Here is a 15380-nt window from a genome sequence, read left to right as displayed (position 1 = left end):
TCCTCTAGGGTAGGACCAACCTGTCTCATCCTTTCGAATGAGGGAGGTAAGTTGAAGCCACCGGCTATTAAACCACCTCGAAAGAGTAGGACATGAATGCCCAATAGAAGCCATGAAGTCAGCAACCTTGTTGGCTTCACGAAAGCAATGTTTAATTATCACTTCATCGAAAAAATGAAGGTCTAATTTCACATCCTTGATAATACTAGAAATTTCCCAAGGAATTTGCCAAGTACCTCTAATTGAGTTAATAACACATAAATTATCACCCTCCACAATTAACTTTGAGATTCCTAAGTATTTAGCTGTTAAAATACCTTCTTTTAAAGCAAGAGCTTCCGCAACAAGGATACTATTGGATCCGCACTTTTTTGCTTCCAACAAAACGATTTTACCATTGTGATCTCTTATAGAATATCCTAAAGTAGCTTTATTACCTTCTATTCTCGATCCGTCAAAATTTAGCTTTAGGAAACCGCTTATAGGTTTTTCCCACCAAATTTCTTCCTTACTAGAGTTGTTTCTAGCTGACTCTTCTATTTCGGGATTGTTGAGATTCTTAAATCTAGTTACATTCCAGGTCTTAGTGCTATTATTACATAAAGTAATAAGTTTGCTGATACTTAAATTAACATTATTAAAGATAATATCATTTCTATGAAACCATGCATTCCACTAAATAAAAATCATCTTAATGAAATCATCTTTTGGAATTAAATCTTTGAGATAATTAAATTTCGTTAGAAAACTTTGGCTTGTTATATTATCATAATTTGACAAAAACTCGTTAAAACTAATAATGTTCAGGTCTTGGATGACAGACCCAATTAAGGGACATTCGTAAAAGAAATGATCTTTGTTTTCAACAGGATTGTTGCACAGAACACAGTGAGCTGGGACATCAATATGACTCTTGAGAAGTCTACTTTTCGTTGGACGGCCGTCAACACAGGCTTTCCAAAGAAAAAATTTCAAATCAAACAACCATGATATGGTAGAAGATATGCAGAACCGAAGCAAATTACATTTATAAATTGTTATTTGAATGAGTATTTATTTTTCCGATTGTTATAGATTTGTATCTAAGTTATGTATTCGCTCAAAACAAAAAGGTGGGTTAATGCGAGATATTCACAACTGCGAGCCGAGTCTGTTAGTTCATAGTTGTATGATACAAATTTGGATCCTTAAAAATAGCTAAATCAATCGTAGAAGTTGACAATGATTAGATATAGGTAAATCCTATCTTGAATATTATTTTTATATATATTTATTATACACGTAAAAATTACATGTATGAATTGTGAAGTTCTACCTCGAGTCATATTTAGAGTAATTATATGCAATTCCTCCCCTATCCCCGCAACTTATTTTTTTCTTTGTACATATTAATTTATTAAGGAGTCTTCTTGGAGTTGTACTCTTCTATAAAAGACAAATCTTATGCACTCCACAATAGCTATTTAGGATATGCACACAATAATTAAAACATATAAATAATTAAAGAGATAATGACAAAGAATAAACCATTAGGATAGCTAATGGTAAACGCGAGGAGTGGAGGAACGAGGAGATTTGTGCTTGGAATAGAGTATGCACTTTGTTCCAATTGCTAAAAATAATGTACTCCCTCCGTCTCAGTCAATAATTATCTATTACTTTTGGGACAAAGATTAAGGAAAGAGCTCAAAATGCTTTTGGACCACACAAATCACTCATTTACTACTTGCACGTGTAGAAGCCCACAAAAATATGCTAAAAATGGAAATAGATAACTATTGACCGATACACCCAATAAAGGAAATATATAACCATTGACCGGGACGGAGAGAGTAACTACATGAAACTAAGGACAAGGTGGAGTATTACTTCTACCCATTTATTTGTTTGTAAGGTTGTTTACATAGATGTCATGAAAGCTTATATAATTAAAAATATTATAAAAGTGTCTACCAAATGACCCGTGCGATGCACGGGCATTAAATCTAGTATATACTCCCTCCTATTCTACATAACCTTCCCTATTTCCTTTTTCATCTATTCACAATACATTCCTTATTTCCTTATTTAGTATAGTTTTATGCTTATTTTAATCAACTCACCCCACAATAATACCCCACCTCAATCCACAACAATACTTATTTTAATCAACTTATTATTTTAATCACCTCACCCACAATAATACCCCCACAATACCTTCCCTCTCTCCAATTACCTAACTCACTACAATACTTTACCTTATTTTAATACATCTTCTTAATTCTAGTGCCTCCCATGAATAGGGAGGATTATCTAGAATAGGAGGGAGTATAAAACTGGGTTGAAACGCTGTGGATGTGCCATGTGTCATATACAGCCTTAATGACAAGCATTAATTACAGCCGATCATTTAATATAAATATAATAAATGCGGTATAAATCTTAGCAAAATATTAATTATAATTTAATAAATTTTATTATAAAATTTTATTAAATAATTACGGTGCTTTGATTCTAAATTTATTAAAAAAATATTTTGATAAAAATTCTAAAATGTAAAAAATTACTTTCATTGCGAAAAATGCTTTAAAAAAAGAACAGTTTTCATTATATTTATTTAAATATTTTTATATGTAGAAATGATTAAAGTAAGTGTCACAATGTTTTACATTTACGTAAAAAAATATTTTGAAAAAGTTATAAAACTTAGACCATTAAATCTATTAAGAAAAATATATTTTGAAGTCATTGTATCTATTAAAAATATAACTTAAAAAAAACTACTAAGAGATAAGTTTTTATAGTAGTGTAAAATTGAAAAAAATTATATTGCGAAATTGAATACATGAGATTTTGATAGGTTTAAATAGTGTGATAACGAGTATGCATGTACATAGTGATCGCGAATGCATTTGAATAATCAAAACAAATGTATTGATTATTAAGTAATATAGTATTATAAACGACATGAAAAAGTAAAAAAACGTTACATTTTTCTTTAATATTTTCAATTAAATATGTATACGTTAAGTATAAAATATTGATTATGACTAAATAAATATTACTTTTAGTTAAATATTTTATATGTTATCATTTAAATACTTTGAAGTTAAACCTCAAAAAATAATATTTGAGAAAGTTCATCAACCTATTTTATTTACGGGTAAACCCTTAAACACCACTAATCCTATATATAGTTGTTTAAAAAAACAAAAGGTGTAAATTTCTTATATATTTGTTTAACACATAGCACATGCAAGACACAATTAAAATATTTGAATAAGTTGAGTTTGGACTCTATATGTTTGATACAAAAATATCACACGTTATACATAAAAAATTTAAAATTACATAAATTATATTCACATAATTTTAAACAAATATTAATTGATTTGGAACATAACGTATCATGAAATTATATAATTTGAGAACTTAATGTTTATTATTGTATTATTTGAATAATTTTATTTTAATTAATATCATATTTGTCAGTCACAAATGTCTTTATAAAACGTTGATCATGCTATCATTTTAGTTTTAATTAAAATTGTATGTATTTTATTTTAAAACATTGAAGTTAAACCTAAAAAAATTAAATTTGAGAAAAAATATTTTATTTTTATTTATAAGCAAATATATTAAATGTCATATATGAACTATTTTTTCTCAATTATAATAATAAAATTTTAAAACAGGCCTCGCGAAGTGCAGGATATTACCTAGTACTAAATTAAAGCTTGGAAGTATTTAATTAAAGTTTTCAATATAAAACCTTGAGTATTAAAATTATAATTACTCCTCACATATATAAAACCATTAATTAAAGCTTGGAGTATTGAATCAAAGTTTTCAATATAAAACTCAAAGTTTTCAATATAAAACCATGAATAAACCATAAATAAAGATTGAGGGTGTGTTTGGATTGAGAGATTTGGAGAGAAAAGAAAGAGATGAGGAGTACATGATTTAAATTCCCTTATTTGGATAGAAAATAATAAGAGTGGAGGGAAATGGAGGGGGAGGGATTTGGAGGGATCTATTTTCCATCCTCTAAGACAAATTAAAATCTCTCCACAATAGGCAAGATTTAGAGGGAAATTATATCCAAACACCCACACCTCATTCCCTCTCCCCTTCCATTCCCTCCATCCCGATCCCCTCCTTTTTTCTCTACTTTTGTTATCTAAACACATCCTAAAAGTATTAAATTAGTTTTAAAATCTGAATTTTAAAAGATCATTTTCAAACCTAGCGAGCTAGTGGTAGTTGGCGTCGAGCGGTCATCGGCAATGATTATCAAATATTTTCATGTTTTCGCTTCATTTGATTAGTGACAAAGAGAGGGAGAGAGGGCTGAAGGAATGTGAAAGTGGCGTGGACACGGTAAGGAGGCGGCGGTGGCGGCGACGGTGTGGCCTTGAAGCCGGTGGAGGAGATGGAGTAACGGGATCTGGGAGATGTCGTGGAAGACGTAGTAACTAATGAATATATGAGTTATCAATTTTTTTTTTTAATTTAGTTTTGATTTAAACTCTTTTGGTTTTAGGCTTATATATCTATTGAGCACGTCATATACTCTAGGACGGTCCTATAGGAGAGTTACTGTAATGAATTTTATATCATCCCTTATATACTAAAAGAATAGGTATTCTCAAATATTTCCCTACAAAAGGCATTTTCTTAAATAAAGAAACTAATGACAACTAAATTCACTTAAATAAGGAATCTGATAATGATAAAAAAATCAAATTATTTAATTTAATATTCTTAATCAAGTTATATTATTTTCATTAAATTCTAAATTATAATCTTTTAATTGAAATAAAAAAACAATAATGTAAAACTATAAACTGCTAAATCTTTATTGACATTGTTATTAGAAAATGGCTTGTCCCATACTTCATACAAAATAATGCTGTAAACTGCTAATATTACTATTTATTAGTTTTATGATAAAAAAGTTTTTTTTTTTTGAAAAAATTTATAAATTGAAATCATTAATTTTGTGGTAAAAAAAGGTATTTTCATTAAAATACATTTCAGGACATAACTTAGTTTATTTTTTTTTATTTTTTTCAATTCCAATTGAAATCATTAACTTTGTGATAAATAAAAAAATTCATTAAAATACATTTAAGGAGATTACTCAATTTTCTTGGTTAATTTCGGTTCCAATTTTTTTTTTCTCAAAGTAAAATACAATAATATAAAATATGAAAAATTAATAAGGTACCAATTTTAAATATATACTCCGTATAAGTAATACTCCTTCCTAGTCGCTCATTTCTTCTCCCTTTCATTTTCCACAGTAGTCGAATTTTCTTCCCTATTTATTTTTTTTGGAAAGTTTTGTATGACCCAAATTTATTTGCATTTGGGGTAGAGTATTTTGTGCGGTCCAAAATCATTTCGTTATTTCTTATGCAAAATAGAAAGGGGAAGAATTGAGCGACTAAGAGGAAGTGAAGGAAACTATTGACTAAATTAAAAAAAAGGGTTTTTCTCTCTTGTACCCCTGGACTTTTCACCTTTTTAAGTAGTACCCTCGCGTATAACAGATTACTAATTAATTGTACCCTTAAACTCAATTAGTTATTCCTAACCGTGTCCAATCTACCATATTCCGTCAAATGTTGACGTTAAGTGCCAACATGGCACGCATGAGATTTCCAACATGGCTTTTCCTTTTTCCTCTAAACTTTTCCCTCCATATTTTTCAATATTTTTCCTCCATAACTTCTCCATTACTTTCTTTATATAATACATTCATCCCTCAATCTTTATTTCATTAATCCTCTAATATTTTCACCCTCCTTTTTCTTGTACCTTATTTTATTTTAATTATTCATCTCACTATTTTAATGTCTTATTCATCTAACAATTGAAGAAGGAAGAAGACAATACATGTTTAATGCTTTGTTTAATTATCAAGAACTAGCTACCTTTATGATGTTTATCTTGATGGTTAATGCTTTGTTTTTAATCTTTGTTGTACTAGTTATGGTTGATGGGGCATATTCTGCACCGCTGACCAAGTCAACATATTGAGCAAGGTCAAGGATATCCACAGCAAAGTCAACGACTTAGACAGTCTAGCCGATGCAACCCATTGGCCTGTCACCTGGGGTCTCGGCCTGGCAACCAGCCAGCCGGGACACATATCCGCGTACTCATATCCAAGACCCTCGGCCGGCCTGCCATGGGTCCATCGGCCGAGGGTAGAACGGTCTTTCCACCTGCTAGCCACTTGACCACTTGGCCACTACGTGACAAAAGGTGAAAGTCTATAAATACTCCTCAACCTTCATTGAGGAAAGGATCCATAAATTAACCTAAGAATCACTATTCATCTGGTAATATCTTCCTTATCTCTCTACAATACATCCTTAGCCAAGTAACAACAACTTATCCCTCTAAGTTTACTGACTTGAGCGTCGGAGTGAGTACGCTTGGCGCAAAGCCAAGCCCTCAGTTCGTTCATTGTTGCAGGAGAGGCCGAGTGGAACGATAAAGACAAGAGGGATTCAACTCAAGACATCATTCTACAAGCCACGGGTGGTAACATATAACTGCTCTGGAATTACACCCGGAACAATTGGCGCCGTCTGTGGGGAACGCGACACTAGAAGCTAGTCACATTCATTCCCAAACAAAAAATACACACAAAAAAAGAACCCACCCCAAAAGCCAAGAAGATGTCGAAACAACAAGAGGCATTCGTGACTGACGAAACCGAATTCTACCAAGATGATACCGTCCACAAATCTGGAGTTGTGCAACCCTCCGCCGGTCAAGTGATTCAACCGGAGTACGGGATGCCAATAATACCAGACACTCCACTGCCTGCCGACCAGGTCACCATCATGGGACATGTGGTTGACGTAGCAAAACTGAAGATGCTCCTGGACCTAATTGGTAGTACGCCTGCTCACACTGTCGCGCCGACAAGAGCGGCGGAAACCGTCCAGGAGACCAGGGCCCAAAATGTGACCCCAAGAAACTTGAACGGAGCATTAGGAGAAGCTGGCCCTGTCAAGACACCGGAGGAGCCCAAGGTGGTCGTGGTAGACCTAAGTCCTTCTCGCACTCGTGAGAAGACAGCGTCGCCGCGGCACAAACGAGGCACACCCCGGAGGAGCGAAAGAAGCCCAACTCGCCAGAGTTGGAGAAGAAGCCCGACTCACCAGAGTCGGAGGAGAAGTCCTTCTCGCTACGAGGAGAGAAGCCGGACTAGGAATGCGAGGAGCCGATCGCCGCGTGTCGTTCGACATGTGGTCAGACAGCCCCTCAGCGCCTACGTCCTAGAAGTCCAGGTGCCGACTAAGCTGAAGTTACCACCTATAGCATACAAAGGAGAAGGCGACCCAACCGACCACGTCGAGGCTTACGAGTCTCACATGTCAGTATGGGAGCAACCCGATGAGTTTTGGTGCCGAATCTTCCCAACGACACTGCATGGGATGGCCCAGAGTTGGTACAAGGGGCTACCCGACGGGTCGATATACTGTTACGCCGACCTAAAGGACGCGTTCCTAGCCCAGTATTCCTGCAACAAGAGGCGGGCCGTGGAGACGTCGGACCTCCTGACTATCAGACAGCAGGGAGGCGAGTCTCTCCGAAGTATGTGAAGAGGTTCGACGCCAAGGTTCAGCAAATTCGTGAGCTGAACAGCGAACTGGCAGCCTTCGCGCTGATGAAAGGCCTCCCAATGGGAGACCTAAAAAACGAGCTCATCAAAAGCGGCGGCCTGACCTTGGACGCCGCCAGGAAATTGGCTGATCAAGCCATTAAAGTGGAGGACTATCACAAAACCTGGGTAGGCCCTAGCGAGGCCAAACCCTCAGAAAGGAAGAGCCGCCGGGAGGACAACCCGGATGAAAGACGCCGAGACAATAATAGGTCACGGTCTGACAAGCCCGCCAGGAAACAGAGCTCGGCAGGCGCCGGGGGGAGCTCGGCACCGTACTACCGAAAGCAGTACAATAATCACACCCCCCTGGTCGTATCTGCCGCCGAGGTCTTCGCCCTGAGCAAAAACGAAGGTAAAAAATGGGAAAGGCCCCCTAGGGCGAGGAGTGACGGTGACACGAGCCAAGATCTTTGTGAGTACCACGGCCACACCGCCACTTAACAAACGATCTAGGCATTTGAAAAATGCCATTGAAGATCTGATCCGAACGGGGAGTCTCGGCAAATACATAGCCGGAGGCCGAAAAACAGATGCCGACGGGTCAAATAAGAAATCCGTTTTTGAGTGGGTAGGAGTAGTCAATGTCGTCGTCAAGGACAACGAGAATGGTGGGTCCGCTCATGGGCACAAACGACACCTGAATGAACTATATCAGGCCATCAACTTTGTGCCCAACACAGCAACCCCCGCTTCCAACATCCCCGATATGACCATTGGGAAGAAAGACTACGAGGGAGTCATCGCTCCTCACAGCGACCCACTTGTGGTCCACCTGGACGTAGCCAACCACTTGGTGAAGAGATGCCTGATCGACACGGGCGCCTACACAAACGTTATGTACAGAGAATGTTTCCTCGGCCTCGGTCTGAAGGTTGAAGACTTGAGCCCCTACACCAAACCGTTGTACGCTTTTTAAGGGGCCGCCTGGTACCCCGGGATCAATCAAGCTGCCAGTAATGTTCGGCGAGGGAAGTGCGGCCAAGAATGTTACGTCCGAGTTCGTGGTTATTGACGGCTCGTCTGCCTAGAACGTCCTCATAGGCCGGGTCACTTTGAGCGAAGCCGACGCTGTGATGTCCATCCGGGCCCTGACATTAATGTATGTCTCGGACCGGGGGGAAGCGCATAAGCTCGTCTCGAAGAACGAGGAAGATCCCGGCGTATGGGAGGTTTACACTAACGGCCCTTCCACGACGAATAGCTCGAAGGCCGGCATCGTTATTATCAGCCCAAATGGAGACGTGTTTGAGCACGCCTTGAAGCTTACCTCATTGGCCCCAAACAATGAATCCAAGTACGAGGCGGTGATAACCGGAGTTGAGCTAGCTAAAGCCGCCGGGCGAGCGTGTCATGGTGAAAATAGATTCACTCTTAGTGGCCAACCGGATCGAGGAGAGTACGAGGCTCGGGACTACGGGACGATAAAGTATCTAGAGAGGGTGAGAGCTGCGCTTCAAAATTAAAATCCTTCCGGATACGAGACACCCCGGATCCGGAAACGACCGGACAATCGGCATGGTCGAAGGAGCAGAGACCGAGGAGGTAGAGATTGATCCGGGCCGCACCGTGAATCGCTTCGGTGTCAACTGGAACCAAAATTCAGAGCCGACCTCCTGGATCTGCTGAGGAAGAATAAAGATGTTTTCGCATACTCGGCGGCCGAGATGCCAGGCGTGAGCCGGGAGGTGATTGTTCACAAGTGAACGTACTCTCCACCGCTCGCCCGATCAAGCAGAGAACGAGGAACTCCTCGGCCGAGAAGGATGAGGCCATCAAAGCCGAAGTAGATAAATTACTAGCGGCGGGCTCCATCATGCCTTGTACTTATCCTGAGTGGTTAGCCAATGTTGTAATGGTGAAGAAGTCATCGGGGGCATGGAGAATGTGTGTAGACTTTACCAACCTTAATAAAGCATGCCCCAAATATTGTTATCCCTTGCCTCGAATAGATAGTTTAATTGACGCCACGGCAGGCTACACCATGCTGAGCCTGCTGGACGCCTTCTCGGGGTATCACCAGGTATTCATGGCCGAGGAAGACATGCCTAAATGCGCATTTATCACTGCTAACGGCACATACATGTACAAAATGATGCCGTTTGGTTTGAAGAACGCCGGAGCAACGTACACAAGGCTGGTGGACAAAGTGTTCCAAAATAAAAAAGGACGGAACATTGAGGCTTACGTCGACGATGCTATTGTAAAAAGCAAGTCTGACAGCGAGCACTTGGCCGATTTACACGAGACATTTTGTTCACTAAGGAAATACAAGATGAAGCTCAACCCAATGAAATGCAACTTCGGTGTCCGGGCAGGTAAATTCCTAGGTGTACTTGTCGGTGCCGAGGCATAGATGCCAATCCGGACAAAGTCCGAGCAATCCTAGACTGCCGGAACTAAGGAATCGAAAAGAGGTTATGATGCGACCGGAGAATGGCGGCTCTCGCCCGCTTCATCTCTCGGTCACCCGACAAAAAGCACCCCATTCTTCAAAGTGTTGAAGGGGAATAAAGACTTCAGTGGGGGGGAGGAACAGAGCACGCTTTCAAACAACTGAAAGCTCATCTTCGGACTCTCCCAACTCTGTCCCGTGCCGTCTTTGGGGAGACGCTATACCTATATATAGCGATTACCTCGGCCACGGTCGGTCTTTGTGATCATCGGGAAGAGGACAAACAGCAACACCCAATCTACTTTGTCAGCCATACGCTGTTGCCCGCCGAGAGAAATTACCCACTAATTGAAAAAGCAGCTTTCGCCGTCGTCGTTGCCGCGAGAAAGTTAAAACCCTACTTCGACGCACACCCCGTGACGGTCCTAACCGATCAGCCATTGGAGAAAGCTTTGGAAAAATTCGAACAATCCGGTAGGCTCATCAAATGGGAAGTGGAACTCTCTGGCTTCGGCATTCAGTACAAACCAAGGCCTTCGATAAAAGGGCAAGCACTTGCAGATTTCCTGGCCGAATGCACATATCAAGAAGAGCCAAACCCAGGTGTATGGGAGGTTTACACCGACGGCTCCTCCACGACGAACAGCTCAGGAGCCGGCATCCTTATCATCAGCCCAAACGGGGACGAGTTTGAGTATGCCTTGAAATTCACCTTCTCGGCCTCGAACAACGAATCCGAATACGAGGCGGTGATAACCGGAGTCGAGCTAGCTAGGGCCGCTGGAGCAGAACACATTGTGTTGAAGACAGACTCACTGTTGGTTACTAACCAAATCAGAGGAGAGTTTGAGGCTCGGGACGACGGAATGGTAAGGTACCTAGAAAGGGTAAAAGCCGACATAGCAAAATTGAAATCCTTCCAGATCCAATGCGTTCCCAGATCTGAGAACAACCGGGCCGACGCTCTCTCGAAACTTGCCAGCTCAACCATCAATAATGTCAGCCGAACCGTGCTGGTAGATATCAGGAATGCAAAGAGCATCACTGAGACCGTCGGCATGGTGGGCAACATAGAGACCGAGACAACGTGGATGACTCCGATAATGAAATACAAACTTACAAATGAGTTGCCGGAGGACCGCAATCCCTCGGCCAAGATAAAAAGGATCGCCTCCAGGTACTTGGTGTTCGAAGGGGAACTGTACAGAAGGTCCGTAATAAGACCACTCTTGAAGTGTGTCGGTCCAGCCGACGCAGAGCTGATACTGACAGAGATTCACAAAGGCATCTGTGGACACCACATGGGGGCAAGAACACTAGCCCACAAAGCTCTCCGAGCCGGCTACTTCTGGCCCACCATGCTTCAAGATTCCAGAACAAAGACCAAGAAGTGCACGAACTGTCAGATGCATTCCCCGGTGATACACGCTCCTTCCCGGGACCTACAACCGGTGCTTAGTCCCCTTCCTTTCGCACAGTGGGGGACGGACATGCTAGGGCCGTTCCCAACGGCCTCCGGAGGAAGGAAGTTCTTGATTGTCGCCGTTGATTACTTCACCAAATGGGTTGAAGCTGTAGCAGTACCGGCGAAAACCACAGCGGCCGTCAGAAAGGTAATCTGGGAAAATGTTATAACTCGTTTCGGATTACCCCAAGTTATGGTATTTGACCACGGCCGAGAGTTTTGGAGTGACCTGATAATGAATTGGTTAGAAGAGCTTGGCATCAAGTTTGCATACTCCTCCGTCTGTCACCCATAGAGCAACGGGCAGGCGGAGGCAGCCAACAAAACAATCCTCAACGGTTTGAAAAAGACAGTTGAAGACCTTAAGGGAAGGTGGGCCGATGAACTACCCGGTGTCCTGTGGTCCCTTCGGACCACGGAGAAAGAAGCAACGGGGTATACCCTCTTCCACTTAGTCTACGGTTCCGAAGCAGTCCTGCCAATTGAAGCGACGGTGCCAACATTCAGAACGGCTACCTTTAACCCAGTTGAAAACGAGGAAGGCCTGAGAGCCTCCCTAGACCTGGTCGAAGAAAGCCGAGATACGGCACGCCTCAACTTGGCAGTATACCAAAACCGGATGAAAAGAGCCTACAACCGAAGAGTCCACAAAAGGGACTTAAAAATAAGAGATCTAGTCCTAAGAAAGTCGGCCGCCACCAACAAAGGAAATATTCATGGTAAATTAACGGCCAACTGGGAGGGACCCTACAAAGTAGTTGAAGAGATGAGGCCGGGTACATACCGGCTGACAGACATGGGGGGCGTGCCCTTGATGAGCCACTGGAACACTGACAACCTAAGAAAATACTTTGTATAAGCGGCGGAGGTGTCCAAAACCATTGTCGGCACCCCGGCGCGTGTTTATATCTAGTGAAGAAACATCCAAGTTTTCCGTCAGTGTTTATCCCCTCCGTGGTTGAGACGCTAGAAGAAACGTATACTCGGTGCAATTGAGACGCAAATCTAGCGATCAATATGCCTACACGATTCTGAACGCTTGTCGAGCCGCAACCCCGATTACCTCGGCCAAAGCCGAGAGCGACGGGGATACGTCGGTCGATACGCTAGAAGAAACGTATACTCAGTGCAGTTGAGACGCAAATCTAGCGATCAATATGCCTACACAGTTACGAACGATGTCGAGCCGCAACCCTGATTACCTCGGTCAAAGCCGAGAGCGACGGGGATACGTCGGTCGATACGATAGAAGAAACGTATACTCAGTGCAGTTGAGACGCAAATCTAGCGATCAATATGCCTACACAGTTACGAACGCTGTCGAGCCGCAACCCCGATTACCTCGGTCAAAGCCGAGAGCAACGGGGATACGTCAGCCGATACGATAGAAGAAACGTACACTCAGTGCAATTGAGACGCAAATCTAGCGATTAATATGCCTACACAGTTACGAACGTTGTCGAGCCGCAACCCCGATTACCTCGGCCAAAGCCGAGAGCGACGGGAACACGTCGGTCGACACGCTAAAGACGTTAAACACAGTTGGGACATGCATTCAAACTGCCTCGGTCATACCGAAGGTAAAAACGAAGGCACTCAATTAATAACGCAAGAAGACAAGTGAGGGATTGTGATCAAAGCCCCGGCCAAGCCAAAGGCCAATAAGACGAACTTTATTGAAAACAATTACAAAGAGACTACAGACGACGGCCGTCCCCATAGGGATAAGCCTAAACACAACCTACCAAGAGTTTTACTAACAAAACACGGGAAAGAAAAGCAAAAGATTACAAACATATCATTTGAAGCGCCAAAAATGGCAGGGAGGAAAGGCTCAATAGTTGGCCCCCGAACAGCTAAAGCTATCCGAGATGCCGGGTGAGTCTGGTGACGACCGCCCGTCTCCCTATGCCTGTTGCTGCCCTCCATCAGTAGCAGCAGCATCTTCGGTGGCCGGCTCAGAAGAGGGCTCGACATTTTCAAGTGCCTTTAGCCTCTCACCCTCCTTCACCTTTGCATCGTAGGCCGCCTTGGCCTCAGCTATCTGAGCCGCCTTCGCCGCCTCCGCCTTCTCATCGCAGCCCACTGCGCTTCCGCAAAGATCGCCATCTCATCCGTGCTGGTCAAATTTATCCCACGGGAAGGAGCCGTCGGGGATGAGCTTTTTGATTGCCTCCCTGGTCGCCTCCTCGGCCTGGTCCCGGAATTGGGCGCACATTTTAGGGAGGATATCATCTTGAAGCATTTCAATATCCTTCTCCTTTTGAGCAAGGGAGGCTTGCGTGTCCCTGAGCGCCTCCGCCTGGTTATGGAACAGATCCTTCCACTCTTCCCTCTTGGCAACCACGGCGTCATAAGCGCCCTTATACCTGTCCCGCTCCTCCATCATCTTGGCAGTGGCGGCATCAGCATCCTCAAATTTGGCCCTCTCGGCCACCAGCAGCTTCTCAGCTTCCTCCACACGCTTCTTGGCAGCAAAGAGGTCCAGCTTAGCCTTCCCGGCTTCCCCCTTTGCAGCGGAGAGATCAAGCTTAAGCTTTGCGATCAGCGGCGCAGCTTGGGCCACGGCCTTTTCCTGCTCCATGATGTGGGAGCCGGCTAGACGGGTCCACTTCGCCAACCTCTTATATATTCTCTCACCCTCCGCCACGAGCTCGGTGGAAGGAATCTTCTGAACTGAGGAGTCAACGGTGACATTTCTATCACCCGTCTTCTCAGGCTGCTTCTCGAGCTGCCGCTCAGTGAGAACGGCAGCTGCCGACGGCGGATCTACAAAAAATTTACACAGAGCATCCACGTCAACATGCATCGACACATCAGAGAGTCGGTCATCGGGAATGTCCAACGAACCAGCTAAGTCTGAACCGCAAGTTAGGTCCGTACCAGTCTGGACCCTCTTATGCGGAGGGCCGGTTGGGGCAGTCTTCTCCCCGGCAACGGTGGAAGCAGACGGTGGCACTTTTCTCTTCTTCAGAGGAGAAGGGTCCTTAGCAACGGTCACCACCCCCTCAGTGATATCGATGACCTCCAAATGATCCTTCTGGACCACTGGAGTCGAAGAGGGGGTTGGCACTGACGCCGCCGCCAATTTGGACGCTGCCTTCTTTGTTCTCTTCGGCACGCCTCCGAGAACCCGTGCCTGGGCCGCCTCCGGATCCAATGCCTTCAGCTGCTTGTCCATCAGCTCGTTGGGAGCCAGTCTGCGATCACGCGCGTCAGACGTAGGATGCCGTTGAACAACCTTCCCGTCCTTATCAAGCCCTAACCTCTTTAAGGTCCTCTCAGACAGATCCTGGCCAAACCGGTCTGCAAGAAATCAAACAAGGGTTACATAAAGGAAGCAAAACAAAGCTCTAAAACAGGAATACAACAGGCAAAGATGGGCCTCACACCGACCCCACTCACCCTGATTGAGGGCCGGTATGAGGCCGACGCGGCAAAGCAGCTCATCCTGAAGGATAATCTGAGTCGGGGGCAGCCATCCCTTCTCAGCATCAAACAGCTGCATCGCCCGTTTCTCCTCCGCAGTAAGAGGGACCATCGAAGCGTCCATCTTAACCTTACCCCGGGAAATACATTTCTCATATTCTTCCCGGTTCTCACACCGCAAGTAAACAGGGCTCTGGAAGGACCGAGGCAATGGGTAGTCCTCCGGCACTTGGACGTACACCCATCGCCGTTGCCAGTCCTTACAAGAAGTAAGCTTGGACACGGAGACAAAGCCTGGCTCCGTCAGCGCGCTGTACCACCCCACTTTACCGGCGATTGACGGCCGTAGATGATGAAGGCGGCGGAATAAGTTAACTGATGGGATCTCCCCCCTAAAGAGACAGAGCCACACAAAGCCGACTATC

Source organism: Silene latifolia, chromosome 1 (genome assembly GCF_048544455.1).
Source record: "Silene latifolia isolate original U9 population chromosome 1, ASM4854445v1, whole genome shotgun sequence".
Classification (NCBI taxonomy): domain Eukaryota; kingdom Viridiplantae; phylum Streptophyta; class Magnoliopsida; order Caryophyllales; family Caryophyllaceae; genus Silene; species Silene latifolia.
The sequence above is the reverse complement of the archived record's forward strand: the minus strand, read 5'-3'. Positions refer to the sequence as shown.